The sequence below is a fragment of the Mus caroli genome, unplaced genomic scaffold, assembly GCF_978045245.1.
Source record: "Mus caroli unplaced genomic scaffold, Mus_caroli_1 scaffold_5, whole genome shotgun sequence".
NCBI lineage: Eukaryota > Metazoa > Chordata > Mammalia > Rodentia > Muridae > Mus > Mus caroli.
In genome coordinates this window covers 17254581-17269541 of record NW_028227260.1, presented here as the reverse complement: position 1 = coordinate 17269541, position 14961 = coordinate 17254581, and the positions used below count along the sequence as shown (strand labels likewise).

Genomic DNA, 14961 nt, shown 5'->3' with positions numbered 1-14961 from the left:
TGCTTACTGACAGGAGCCTGATATGACTGTCTACTGAGAGGCTCTGGCAGAGCTTGACAAATATAGAGAAGGATTCTCACAGTGAACCATTGGACTAATGTAAGGTCCCAGATGAAATAGTAAGAAATGGGCAGATGGAGCAGTTTGCAGCCCCATGATTGGAGCCACAGTATCAAATTCCAGATCCCCAAGAGTTCCTGGAGACTGGACTCCCAAGCAAATAGTATATATGAAGGGACTAATGGCATATGAGGTAAAGGATAGGCTTGATGGACATCAGTGGGAGGATAGGCCATTGGGCCTCTGGGGGGTTGATGCCCCAGTTTATGAGAATCTCAGAGATGGAAGGTACAAGTGGGTAGATGAGAGGAGGAGCACCCTCATTGAAACAGGTGGAGGGATGAGTTGATAGGGCTTTCCAGACGGGAGACCTGGAAAGGGGATAACATTTGTAATATAAAATAAGAAAAGATCCAATGAATGGAAAAAATGGCATCTCACATCCTCTCCCATTGTAAGGAGTCCAACAAAACCACCAAGCCAACATCCATAACGTGTAGAGAATTTGAATCAAGCAACATGGCTGTTCTCCCAAGAGATCATACCCAAAGTACTTCGAGGGCACTGTGTTCTGGCTGGAATTACATACATTTATTCCCACTAGTTATAATGCAGACCCAATTATTACACACCTTTAATCTCACATAATGAAGGTAAAGTTATTTGTAGAAGGAAGTAGCCAACTATGAAAGTAAAGTTGACTTGAGGGCAGAAAAAATAACAAATCATAAAAACATTGGAAAGACTGAGTGAGAGATAGGATAGTGCAGTGGACTGGAATGATTTGGTCCCTCAACACACTAGAGAATCAAGGTTCAGGTACTCAGGTGGGCAAGGAGTCATCAAAAACTTCACAAACAGACACAAACACCAGAGAGAGTGTTGGGTCAGAATGTAATTTCTCAAAGCAAGCATCAGACTTATATTACAGAAGAAAACAAGGAAGTTAAGTGATACATTAAGGTTATCCAAGGTACACTGATGTTACCCGATGCAAAATGACCCTTTACACAAAACAGAGAAATGCATACATAAAAGCTGACAGGATCCAGCCATGGATTACAACTGGGATAAAAATCAGTGTTGACAACTGGGATATAAAACAGACCCACCTAAGTTCAGCTTATTTTTAGAAGACAGGGGAAAGGGCTTTATGCCCTTGCCATAGGTACAATTCTACTCTATTGTATAATCCACCATCTCCCTAGGATATTTAAATTCCTGCACATGGAAGTGGCTCAGCTGTTATTCTAAGTTTACTTTGCAGAACTAGCCCTGAGATTTCCAGCTCTTTTCCAGTAAATTGAAATGCCTGATTTCTTTCTCTACCTACACTGGAGGCATTTCGGCTGAATGAGTAGCATTCTTAATACATCCAAAGCCCAAGGTTGGCTCAATGATTTCCTAAGATATTGGAACACTTGTGGAGGCCAATCTAACTTAGCTATATGTCAAATCATTCATTGAGGGCGCTTATAATAAAACATTACTGAAGGGAAGCACACAGACCTGTTCAACTGACACAAGGGCAAATTTGGAGCATTCCTGCTATGAGATGCCAGGGTTCCAAGAGACTAAGTTTCCATAAAGCTTTTTGCCTCAGAACTATGTCCAAGCTTTGGGGCCAGTCATGCAGTTTCCACTGGTGTGTGTGTGGCAGAATAGGCCCAACTCTCAAACAAAAAATGGGAGGCTACTTAAAAGAGATGAGTGTGGGAGGGAGTTTTACAAGGACAGTTTGGAGGTGGAGAATAAAATACCATGGAGTGAGAAAAAGGCAGATGATTAGAAAAGATTGCCAGAGACAGTTTGAGGTAAAGCAGATGAACTCATCTAGAACCCAAGGGAAACTAGTCTGAATCATTAAGATTGGAGAGAATTTTATACCAAAATAGCTGAGATGAACCACAAAGTCACAATAGATAAAACAAGAAACTGATATATTGGATGGTGGCAGAGGTGGCAGCCTAAGCAGCAGCAGTCCCCGGTGCACAGGCCAGCTCGCCTGCTCTTGCAGCTCTTGCCCTCTCCAGCTCTCTCCATCCCGTCTCTGGAAAGGTGCTGGGCGGATCCGGGGAGGTGAGGCGGAGACAGAGCAGCTGTAGCGGCGGTACCGGTGGAGGCAGTGGTAGTGGCAGCTGGAGGCAGGATGAGCGCACGTGGTGAGGGCGCTGGGCAGCCATCCACATCATCCCAGGGACAACCTGCCGCTGGGTGCCACAGAAGTGAGGACGAGGCCGACCCAGGAAGCAGCTGCAAGAGACAACCTGTGAGCCCTCTCCTAAGAGACCCAGACGAAGACCCAAAGGCAGCAAAAACAAGAGCCCCTCTAAAGCAGCCCAGAAGAAAGCAGAAACCATTGGAGAAAAAGGTCCAAGAGGCAGACCTAGGAAATGGCCACAACAAGTTGTTCAGAAGAAACCTGCTCAGGAGACTGAAGAGACATCCTCACAAGAGTCGGCAGAGGAGGATTAGGGGGCGCCGACATTCAATTTTTACCTCAGCATCAGTTGGATCTTTTGAAGGGAGAAGACACTGCAGTGACCACTTATTCTTAACTGCCTCTGTCTTTCTACTTTCTGCGGGGTGGGGCAGGGGCGGGGCTGGGCTGGGCGAGGGGCGGGGGCGGGGCGGGAGAAATCACATAACCTTGAGAAGGACTATATTAATCACTTTGTAATCCCTTCACAGTCCCAGGTTTAGTGAAAAACTGCTGTAAACACGGGGGGCACAGTTTAACAATGCAACTTTTAATGACTGTTTTCTTTTCCCTTAACTTACTAATAGTTTGTGGATCTGATAAGCAAGGGTGTGTGGTTGAGGAAAACCTCTGTGGTGGGCTTAATCAGTCACTACATGCAAACCCTAAACCGGCACCCTGGTGACCGGGGGCATTCGTATAAGAAAAGCATTGTGTGTGACTCTGTGTCCACTCAGATGCCACCCCCACCATGATCATAGAAAATCTGCTTAGGACACCAAAGATGAGAACAAGACACTACTCTCCTTTGTGTATAATCTTGTAGACACTTACTTGATTTTTTTTCTTTACTTTTCAATTCTGAATGAGACAAAATGCTGGTGTATCTTTTCATACAGCTAGCAAACCAGAATAGGTTATGCTCGTTTTTTGTTTTGTTTTGTTTTGTTTTTTCAAAAAAGGGAAGTAAACGAGAAACGTTAACTCCTCCGTTTATGGACTCACACACAGCAGCAGGAGTGATAAGCCCACAAGCTCTCTTTCCTGCCTCGGGAGATCTACACAGCAGAAAGCCACTTAGCCATATATGACACTTGTCAGCCTTGAAGCATCTGAGATAACTAGCTGAGTAAAATGATCCTTATTTTGGAATTTAATGAAAAGGTTAACAGTACCCAATGAACTCACCCAAGTGATGACGTGGGAGGAGCGAAACCGAAATCTCTTTTGCTGTATAAAAGACACTATTTTTAAAAAAAATAATAAAAACAGCTCCCGCTCACTGTCCTCTCTCCCTCCCTTCTCTCCCTCGCCTCTCTCTCCTCTCTATATTCTCTGTTCTTCATTGTGTACCAGTGTCCGTGAAAGACCGCAGTACCACTTACCTCAGATGAAGCCTTCGTGTTACGTCCTGTAACACCTTTCATTTTGACATAAGATGGCTAGCCAGGGTGCATTATCTTGGTTCGGACTGCCATCTCTGCATTCACGCTGCACTTTTAGCCAGAGATGCAATAATCCCCACTACTCAATACTACCTCTGAATGCTACAGTGAATTTACAGCCCTGCATTTGTTACACACTGCTAGACACAAGCCCTGCAAGAGAAAGGAAAAAAAAAACAAAACAAAAAAAAAACCACCAAAACAAAACCAAACCTTACTGGATCGGCATCTCAGCCATCCCCAGTTCTTGACCATTCTTGTCTGTACTCTTACTCCGTCTCAGCAGGCTATGCATATTTCTATGACTTTTTTTTTAATTAAAATGTTACAAATGCTTGTGGTAGCTTTCCTGCTAGATTGTTACATTAATTTGAAACATTTTTGAGTCAAATTGCTCCTAGGTTCTTAAGGAGAATTTTTTTTCAGTGACACTACTTTGTATCATACACACATACACACACACACACACACACACACACACACACACACATCTGTAGTGTTCAAATATAAGTCTCCAAGTTTGTACCTCAAATGAATTATTGAAACAAATGGACTTCCTGATTTGCAAGGAACTACCTCCACCCTTCCAAAGGAACGAACTTGCAGCCTATATCACTCATTGATTTCCTTCCCCCATGTTTGAAGGAGCTCAAACCTCACCTCTCCCTCATCGAAACTATTTTTTTGTAAAAGACCCTTGATAGAAACACAATTTTTTTACATACTTTTGCAAAAATAAATGAATTAAAATCAAGCCAACCTTCAAAGAAACTTGAAATTTTGCTACAACCAGCTCAGCCTTTTGCCTGATGCAATGAAAAAGGAAAAAATAATAGATTTTTAAGGTTAGTTGCCTAGAAGAATATGCTTGACCGATATTTTTTTCATGTATTTTACACAATGTGATTTATAAAAAAATGTCTCAAGCAGATTTGTTTTGGACGCTTCTTGTGTAGAGTTTCTATGCCTTTCTCTCCTATTAAGTGTGCTGACTTTCCAGAGTGTTACCCACTGGGAAAGGAGGTAGTTTCTCATAGTGGCTTGTGTCAGTATGACTTTTAATACTGAAGCCAAATGAAACAAACAAACAACCGTGTCTCTTCCAGCTGTTTTCAGGGAGGTCATTTCAAAGGCCATGCGCTACTCTGAGACTGGCAGATGACTCACTGTCGTGAGTCGCCAAAGGAGCTATGGAGAGATTAAAACTCAACGTGACTGTTAACAATGCATTAAATAATCAAATAAACAGTGGTTTATAAATATCAGATTCTCATTCCGGGTCTTCGGATGGGCCTTACAGAAACCTCATTTTTGCCAGCTCCTAAAAACTAAAACAGTTTCTCACGTTGGCCAGACTCGGCACACCGAGCAATTTCCATCTCTGATGAAGTTATTCCTTATTTCCTGTATGTTGTACAATCAAAACACACTACTAGCTCTTAAGTCCCAGTATACCTCATTTCTCATAATGAAAAAAAAGAAAAAAAAGAGAAAAAAAAAGGCTTGTGTCCAATGGAACAGTGAGAACATCATAAAATTTTTATATATATAGTTTATTTTTGTGGGAGATAAATTTTATAAGAATGTTTTTTACTGTTGTTGGTCACAGCTAAGTAAGACTGGACATCTAACTTCTCTACCATTTCTGCAAGCTAAATATGTTTGCAGGAGAAACTTATCAAGACGATTAACTGCATCCAACTTTCTCCCCATTCCTTTGTGCGCCCTCTGACTTCGTTCTCTGTTCCTTGTGTAGAGTCGCTGTCTGTGATTGTACTTGGACGGCTTGCTTGTGGCAATACCTTCTCTAGTGGATTATCACTGTCTGCACAATAAACATAACACCCTCAAAAAAAAGAAACTGATATATTTACATATTATGCTAATATAATAATAGTTCTATTCGGTTGTAACTTCGATTAGTTTCACTCTGTCTCTGTTTAGTTTATACTGGGAGATTAGGAATTAACAAGGGATGACCAAGAGGGAAATAATGATAGGATTTTAAAAAACAAATCAAAATAATATTTAAAATAATAATAATAATAATGATAATGATAAACAGGAAACAATAATGTTATTCAGCAGTAAGCCTTAGAGATGGAGAACCATGCAGATCCTGTGCTTTCTGCTTTAGTTTATGGGACACCATGCAAACTCTTCCTATTTAATTTTGTTGGCCTTGTTCTCTTGATGTCTCACATCCTTTCTGATTTCTATAATTTTCCCAGCCCACCCCCAAAAAAAACTTCCCCACACTTCCCCATCTCTTCTCTGAAGGCCCAGAGACCTCAAATTTAAACACTAACTTTACATAATGTATGCTTGTGGGTCTCTGCACCTGCTCATATCCAATGCTGGAGGAAGTCTCTCTTATCTGAAAAAAAGCACTGACCTATGAGTATAACACTCTGCAATAGGCCATTCATACTTGGTTCAACCCTAGGTCTCTGGGTTCCCCTGTTTCCATGTCTACACAATGTATCTGTCTCATAGCATAGACCTCTGGTTAAACAAAACATTGGTTGCCTACTCCTTCAAGTTCATACCACTAGCCCTCTTGCAGTGCCCCCGAACTTTATATAGGTATGACAGATTGAATGTTGAAGGATTTGTGGCAGATTTGATGTCCATCTTACACTGTTTTTAGACTGCCCAGTACCTTCCCACACAAAAGTTCCTAGAATGTTGGAGTTGAGTCACCATGCATGTACCAGCTAGTCTTCTTTATGCCCAATGAACTATGTGACATTTTCCCTGGCAATAGGGCCACAGTGTCAGTTTGCAGAGAACAAACCCTAGTCCTGGCATCAGCATGTGTTGTTTGGGAATCTCTATGGAACCCTTCTGCTAAAATCTTAAGCAACTCCAATGTATTCCCACCACTGGAACATTACTTGTGTTCCAAAGATGGCCTGTTCAGACTACATATCCTCCATTACCAGAAATCCTAATTATATTAATGGATTAGTAAGGGACCCTGGGTATGAAGAGGCAGCATGACCAAACAAATCTTATAAACAACAACATTTCATTGTGGTTAGCCTACAGGTTCAGAGGTTCACTCTATTCATATCAAAGCCAGAAACAAGGCAATATCCTGTGAAACTCGGCACTGGAAAAGGAGCTAAAAATTGTACATCTTGCCCCTAAGGCAAAGAGGAGAAGACTGGGAAACCACGCAGATGGAGGGGAAGGTATCAAAGACAGCCCCCACCATGTCACCCTCAAAACAAAGCCAGATACATTCAGTCACCAAAATAAACTTCATGGATTCCAAGAAGTTTCCATTACAAGAGGCATCCACCTGAACATACTTAAAAGTTCCCCAATTCCAAATGCCTTTCCTTGTACTGTCTCATTCCATCATCCCATCTGTCCCATTAGCATCCACATCCAACCACTTATATGCTGCAATTTTTATTCTATTTTCCCTTCTCAGGTATATTCATTCATGCTCCCCCTACAGACCTCTTCTTTACAGAATCCCTCTCAGCCTATGGATTTTAGCTCGATTATGATTTACTTAACTCTAATGCCAATTTATAAGTGAAGAATTCTTTTCCAACATGTGTACCTCATGAATTACTGGAACGTGTGGTCTAGAATAAGATACCCTGGATCATGACATACAGATCTTTTGAGTTGTTACTTGGCCAGAAATCACAAAATGCTATGGTATACAGCATTCAAATTGAGGTGCTTTCCTTAGCAAGACCCTCTGCAAAACTCTGAACCAGTTCTAATCATCATTAAAAAAAAAAAAAAAAAAAAAAAAACCTCTAAATTTTTGAAAGATCTGAGGCTCACGCTCTAATTTTATATAGAAAATTTATTGACTCTGGCTTCAGTTCGACCCCAATTACCTAGAGGAAAATATAGACCTAGCTTCAGCCAATGGTCCACTGCAAACAGAGGACTTTAGTATGCACAGGGAACCAGTGAAGATTATAGTGTTATGAATTCAATTTAATAATTTTACTTTTAATTTTAATTTGTTAACCACAACATACTAAACAGTTTGAGATGATGAAAAATCTTTTATTCTTGTTTTTTTTAACTTTCACATATTTTCCATTGCCCAGAAAATTAAAGTTACAATGTCACTAGTTTCTTGAGACATTTAACAAATTAATACAGAAGTCATTCCCACTTCTTTTCAAAATAATAACATTCTGCAAACCTGGAAAAACAACACTGCATGCACTTAAAACTAAAAGTATTGGACCTTAAACTATGATTATTAAAATTTTGGACTACTAAGAATCCTAAAGTCACCCAAACAGAGTGATAAAAAATGCTTAATGCTCTCCTCCAGCCACCTCTCAAATGAGGATACAGGAATTTTATCAATGACACTATCTGACCTGGGGTTAGAAGGGAAATGCCAGTACACTAGAATGTGTGCAGATCAGAGAAATTAGAGCATCTGCTCAAGATCCAGGCCTTGGTCCTGTCTATCTCATCTTGCAAAGCCTCTGCATACTTTTCAGGGAAGGCTCTGGGGTGAGTCTTATTAATGCTGGCAAAAAACTGTAAGACTTTCATTTTGCTGGTTTCTGCTAAAGCCCTTGGGCCCCACAGGAACCCATAGCTAGGAGGATCACTATTGGGCACCTGCCTGTATTCCAGGTACCCTTCCTGCACAAAGTCCTCAGAGATGAGCTTCCTGGGGTCTTTATGTATGTAAGGATCCCTCCCACCACACAACCCTATGTTATTCAGCATTTCCCAGATAATCTCCTCACTGACATAGTTTCCCTTCATGAAAATGACACTCAGTACAGCTATGAGGATACCTGTCTTGGGCATACCCTGGACTGGCATACCCAGTCATCATCCCATCATAGGTGATCCCCAGGGCAGTGACAAGGATATAGGAGTGGACAGAGGGGTCCACTTCTACCATGTCAAGGCCAAAGACCAGCTTCAAGCACTCAGAGGCCTCACTAAAGATCAGAGGGTAGTACTCCTCATACTCTCTACCAATACTTTCCAACATTTCTGCTTTGGTAGTGATTGCCTTCATTTGATAATTTAAAACCAGAAAGTCCACCAAGTCATACACCTTTGTGTTCTGTGCATTGTGCAACAAATACAGTGGGTCTTCCAGGGCCTCTGATCCTTTGATGGAAGCTTCCTCAGATGGGCTATCAGGGATGGAGGCCAGTGCCACACAGGGAGAGTAGGCTTTCTGAGGACTCTGGGGAGGACTTGGTATTCCACTACCACACACCTTATTTGAGGTGGTGGGTCCTTCCTCCTCCTCTGATGTCTCCATGGTCTCCTGGTCGTTGTTTAATTCCTGTTGGGCCTGAGCACTCTCTTGGAGGTAGCAGTATTGGGTCTTATAGGAATCAGCCATTTTGACTATCCTAGGTGACAGTAGGCAGGATAGTGTTCCAATCCCAGCAGGCAGGATCCACAGGTCTGATGGAGAAAGAAGAGGGTGAGTGGATTCTTAAGGCAGATCATGTAACACAAAATTCAATCTGTCATGATACTTGAGAGCTCCGGAGGAGTGTTTTAGGGTCACAGGGCTCTAAGCAATTCTGGAATCTGAAAGCCTGAAACAGGAGGTCCCCCTGCCATATGGAGTGCAGGCAGATATCACAACAGATAATCACAGTGTACCATGGGAATATTTGAGGTATTGTGGAGAGTCAGTATTCTCAGTTGTTGGGACCATTGATATATAATATCAGTTTAGGCATCCCTCTAAGTTCTGAGACTACACAGCTTTGACTTTGTAAAAGAGTGCGGGCACTAACACAGAGGATGATTTTCATGTGTTCAAGGTTACAATCATTATAAGAGATGCGGCAACCATCCCATAGCTGCAAAGAGCTAGTTGCTAACTTAGACCCTATTTGTAAAACAAAGGCAGAGATGACCTGGGTTGGGGGGGGCATGGGGTAACACTACTTAAAGTGAATGGTGTCTTCACTGATCATTTTGGGCCCTTATGTTTTCTGTCATTGACTGGACAGTGCCCTCTAGATGGCCTGTAGCAAACTCTTACATATCCAACCCTCTACAAATTAATAAAGGGTATTAAGATAGATTCATACATGGCTATACATGTTCAAACTAAATTACATGAAATGAGAAAATTTAATGGTTTTCATGTGTCCTGAATTGTCAGACCTGCCGAACACTCTCCTTCATCAAAGACAAGTACTGTACTGCTTCACCTGATGATCTGAGGCTAGTTTCTTTTAGTCAGGAGCCTATTTCTGTTATAAAGAGGTAAGAGGTGAGGGAAGTTATCTATAGCCCTTGGTTTCTTCACAGCCTGTAGCAGGCCAGGTATGGGACATTTCCCATTTGTTTAAATGCAGGACATCTTCAGTCCTCACCTTCAGTCCTGACACTCCTGAGATCTTCTTTCCTCTGAAGACTCTAGTCAAACTCTACTTTACCGGGATTTCAGCTCCTTGATATCAGGGACCTGTATACAAGATAGGGTGGTTAGCAAGACATCCCCACCCAGCACTGTGTGGATCAGGGAAGGGACAAGTGTTTGTTGGGCCCGTAAAAGAGTTTTCCTTAACACATACATTTGAGGATACTACCTGAACTCTCATGATCCTGGGACCCTTGTTTTAAATATGGCTACCCACTCTGGTCTCATGACATCTGAGAAAGTGCCAAATCCATGTCCATCTGGATGTGTTAATGTGGATTGTTCACATGACCTGCACTAGTCTGATATGGGATTTCCTAAGACCAACTGGGATTTATTCATCTGACTTTTTCCTTATACCTTTCTTTATGTGCAGATGACAAAAAGACCTCTTCTCTCCAAAGACTGCTGCTTTCCTGTCCAAGGTACAACTAAGCTTGCCACTTAATGCCTCTGAGTGTTAGACTCAGAATATAACCAGGCAGCACAGTCCCTTCTTTCTCAGCCTTGGACACATATAGTCCCCAGAAGTACATGTATAAGACACAGAAATCATGGGACTCTGCTCTCTGTCCTCCTAAGTGGTTCCCTCTGCCAACTTGACATCACACCTAGAATCAATGTCTTCACCTACTATATAAATCTCAGAAAAAATCTTTAATCATAACAAAGAGGCAGTCACACACCCACATAACTCAGGGATCTCGAGAAAAATTTTATTTATGGATTATTTGAAGTGAGCACACCACAGTGAACCCTAGATTTTTGCCTTGACTAGGGATGTATCCAAGACTTCTTTAACATGGACATCAGAAACAAAACAAACAAACAAACAAACGAAAATCTTCTGTAGTTCTATCTACTGAGGTCACAGTAGGCCAATACTGTATCTATCCTGGACGCCTGTATTACAATCCCAATTATTGTGATCCAGCTGAATTATCTAGTGTGGCATCACTTTAGTTGACCTACAGTCTCTTACCCTGGGAGTTCATGGATCCTGGACCCTATCTACTTCAATTGCTCCAAAAATGTATGTAAAACAGAGACCCACTGAAGAATAGATCCTTACCCCTAAGGATGCACCTCACCCTGTTAGGTGCAGAGTGGACAATGGAGAAGCACTGATTTGAGATTCCTTAGACTAATCATAAACTCTCACCTTGATTCCAAGAGTCTGTGTGGACTGTTCAAAGAGCCACATGATCTTTTAAGAATGTTTTCTTAAAATTTGGATCATTTCATACATTGCGTTTTACTTATATTCAACATCCCTCCAGTTAGGTTGTGGGCCTGCTTCTGATCCACAACTAGGCATGGCTGCTTATGGAGGTGAATTATGGGGAGTTTTATTGTGCTTATCCCATGCTGCCAGCAGGGCAAGTACTGCATAGTACTGAAGCATTGAGCACTGTTCTTTAGGTGAGAAAGAAAAGTCTGAGATTTGGGAAAACCAGAGTTGCCTCAGGGGTTCCCAGCCTGGGAAGAGGTCAGTGCTTAGGGTTTCTCAGTCTCTTAGACATCCAGGCAACCTGGGCAATGCATGAGGGCAGAGAATGGAGTCAGAGTCCCACAGACTGGGGCTGCATTAGCCAAGGGCTGGAGAAATTGAGGAGTTGTGGCTTGAACAGGCAGGGATCATAGGTCTTGCCTGGATTGTACTTGGCTTGGTGGTGATTTTGGCTTGGAGAACAGAGAAACCATCTAAGGGAGATTAAGATGTGACTCTGTAGGCTAAGGCCTTGATGACTCCACACAGCATATCATGGTGAAAAGAAACAGTCTGTGGTTCCAAACTGCTTATTGTCATGTTGGAAAATGGATGCTCAAAACAATACTCCCCATCTCAGTGTGTGCCTGTAAATAAATATTTTTTCAGGGTGGAATGTCTGTGAAGGGAAGCTTATTGTCTGAGTCTTCTAGGACTCTAAGTACCTCATTAGCATGGAGAACTCTGTTTGAAGCCTATGTGACCACAGGTCAGGTCTCTTTGATGTGAGAAGCAGGGCACAATTTCCATTTCTGGAGTAAGGCCGGGAGCTAGGAGTCACCTAAGTGTCAGGTGTGCCCACTGAGTCTCTGGATCATGAAATGCTCTACCTTACCAACATTCCAGGCATGGTTTTATGTCCCAAACTCTCCCAGATCCTCCAAATCCCACACACTTCAATTCTTACCAATATTTGCACTCTCATGAGTTTTAACCCATGGAGTCAAATTGATAATGCCTGAATACACTTGGGCGTGTGGCCATCCAGTGAAGCATGATAAACTGACCAGTCACTGCCCATGTAAGGAATGCAAAGTCGCTCCTATGGAGCTATAAATTATCTATAGCTCCTCAGCTAGGGGTTGGACTTACATACCCAATTTTATGCTGAGGATGTTGTCTAACTTGGAGTCCAGTATTCTTGATTGCTCTCGCTTAATGACCTTGGGGCTAAATAGGTAGAACTGGTTTAATTTGGGTTGACTAAATCTGGAGCAGGTCTTCAGAAGTCAAATCATAGCTATCACCTTGGCATCAAGCATGGCTCAGCTTGTCCTCTGTCTCCAGATGTCCACCAGAATTCTTTTTACTTAATGCACATGGATGTTTTGACTGAATGTCTCTTTAAGGACAACACATACATTCCTGGTGTACAAACAAGTCAGTAAATGAGGCCAGATGCCCTGGAACTGGAGTTGTGAAGCACCATTTGTGGCTGGGAATTGAACCTACAGGAACAGCAAGTACTGATAACCACTGAACTATCTCTCTATCTTAATACACTACATTAAAGTAGAAAAAAGCAAAACTGTCTAATCCCTACAACATATCTCCCCATGTGTGGCACATGCATCCCATAAATATGAAGATGAATTCATCTACAATTCACCCTTGCATCTCACACAGATTAGAAGCAAGACCTATTAGGACACATGAACTCCCACTTTCCTATTTTTGTTAAAGTGACAGGACTCTTTCCACATTACTTGTGGAAAGCTTATCCAGAAAGGATGCTATTTAGGCCATCCAGAACACCATAAACTCTGAAAATAAGGCAACCTGATTCATGCTGCAGAAAGAACATGTTCTGAGTCCTGCAACTCCTTAGATATAGATGGAATAGTGGAGAAGGTAAACAGGACCACACATAAAGATTCCAACTTGCTTCATGTTAGTCCAACTAGATTAAATGGAGGATTTCCTACGCTCTAGGGTATCTGCAGTCCACCAACAGATTACACTTGAGTCAGAAATGGACCAAGTCCTTCCTCAACCAGGAAGATCTAAAAATTGCATCTCTATTGTCAGAAATCCTGGGAACCAGACGGGGGAACAATGTAATAACTACAAGGGCATACTCTTGGGTATCTCCTAGACAGCAGAGCTGAAGCTGCTATAACTTGGGGCCCTTTATTAAGAAAGGGACTTTACAGTCTACCATATAATCATCTGGACTCTGAAATCTTGTATCAACACTCCAGAACTTGAAAACGTTGTTATAACACCCCTGAGCAACTGCATGTGAATGTGGCAGTATAAGGAGGGACTCTTCCCCCTATTTGAGGACTTAAGTGTTCTCTAACTTCAAGGTATGTCAGGAAATTGTTTGGAGTCCTCCAAGTTACCTCTTGCAGATATAGAAACTCACTCCTGCAAACCAACCTGGTTTAGCTGAAAGTCTCTCAAAAGGATACAATATAATCTGGCACTTTCTCTCCTGGATGAGTCTTCTGCAATCAACTGACAGATAACTGCTTGACTGACAAGCATACTCCTTTCTGTAATCTTCTCAAAATGCTCCAAGACAATGATTCCCAGGGGAGGGAAGGAGAAAGCCTCATTCCTACAAATGGGCCCACTAAATTACCATCTGCATACCCTGTTGATCAGTATTTATTAACTTTCCTAATGCTGAGATCTTTAACAGAATTCCTCATGTGGTGGTGAACCCAAACTAAAAGTTGCCTTGACGGCTACTCCATAACTGTCATTTTGCAACTATATGAATCATAAAGAATATATGTGATAAGCAGGGTATCTGATATGTAACCCCAAAGGGATTATGACCCCAAAGTTGAGAACACAGGTTCTAGCTTGCCAGGGGGCTTAGTATAGGCAGGATACACAGCCTGCATGTGAAGTTACCAAGTGGGCTGATGTAACTATTAAAATTTGCTCCTCTGTGTCTTTGACAGTGTCCACAGGTTGATTCCTGCATCTGAGGACATTTTTAGTGCAAAATTATAATGATATGTGACCCTTTCTCTGCATTGGAGCTTTTATAGTCTCCTCTCAGATCTAGCTTCCACCCTGAACGTGATGTAAGCCTCCTTCTAAGAAGTTCAGAAAAATGCTGCTTTTCATGGTGCACAAAAGGGGAACCAGCAAGAACCTCATGCCAACAAGCATGTTCTACTCAATGCAATGCTAACTGAAGGGTGAAATCAGCATTACTATTGGTCCTTAAATCCTGATGGAGACCTTTTTTCTGCCCTAAGATCTAACCTAGACTCAGAAAGCATGGTATGGCTTTCTTTCTACAAGGTTTCTCACAAGATGGTGCCAAGTCTTGGAACTCTCTATATAAAGATCTGGAAGCTTGGATACAGGCTTAATCCCCACAAATCTGCTCCCACTTGGTTCAAGACTCTGAAAATGATACAAGTTAACAGTTGCAGAAGAACCATCTAGAAGCAAGCTTCCCAAAACCCACTCTCATCTCCCATCTTTATATTAAAATGACTGATGAACCCTCATTTCTGAAATGGTGCCTAAGGCCAGAGTCCCCAGAGAGCAAGTGGGAAGGGGCTTATTTCAATAGATGGCCCCTGTTTGATACAGTTCACATTTGCCATCCTAC

General features: G+C 42.0%; 2 pseudogenes; one reads left to right on the top strand and one right to left on the bottom strand.

Moving 5' to 3' along the window:
- The first annotated feature begins 2209 nt into the window (after positions 1–2209).
- Positions 2210–2535, top strand: LOC147004482 (high mobility group protein HMGI-C pseudogene; annotated as a pseudogene).
- Positions 2536–8100: 5565 nt separating this feature from the next.
- LOC147004481 (melanoma-associated antigen 10-like) lies at positions 8101–9070 on the bottom strand (annotated as a pseudogene).
- Between the last annotated feature and the right edge of the window lie 5891 nt (positions 9071–14961).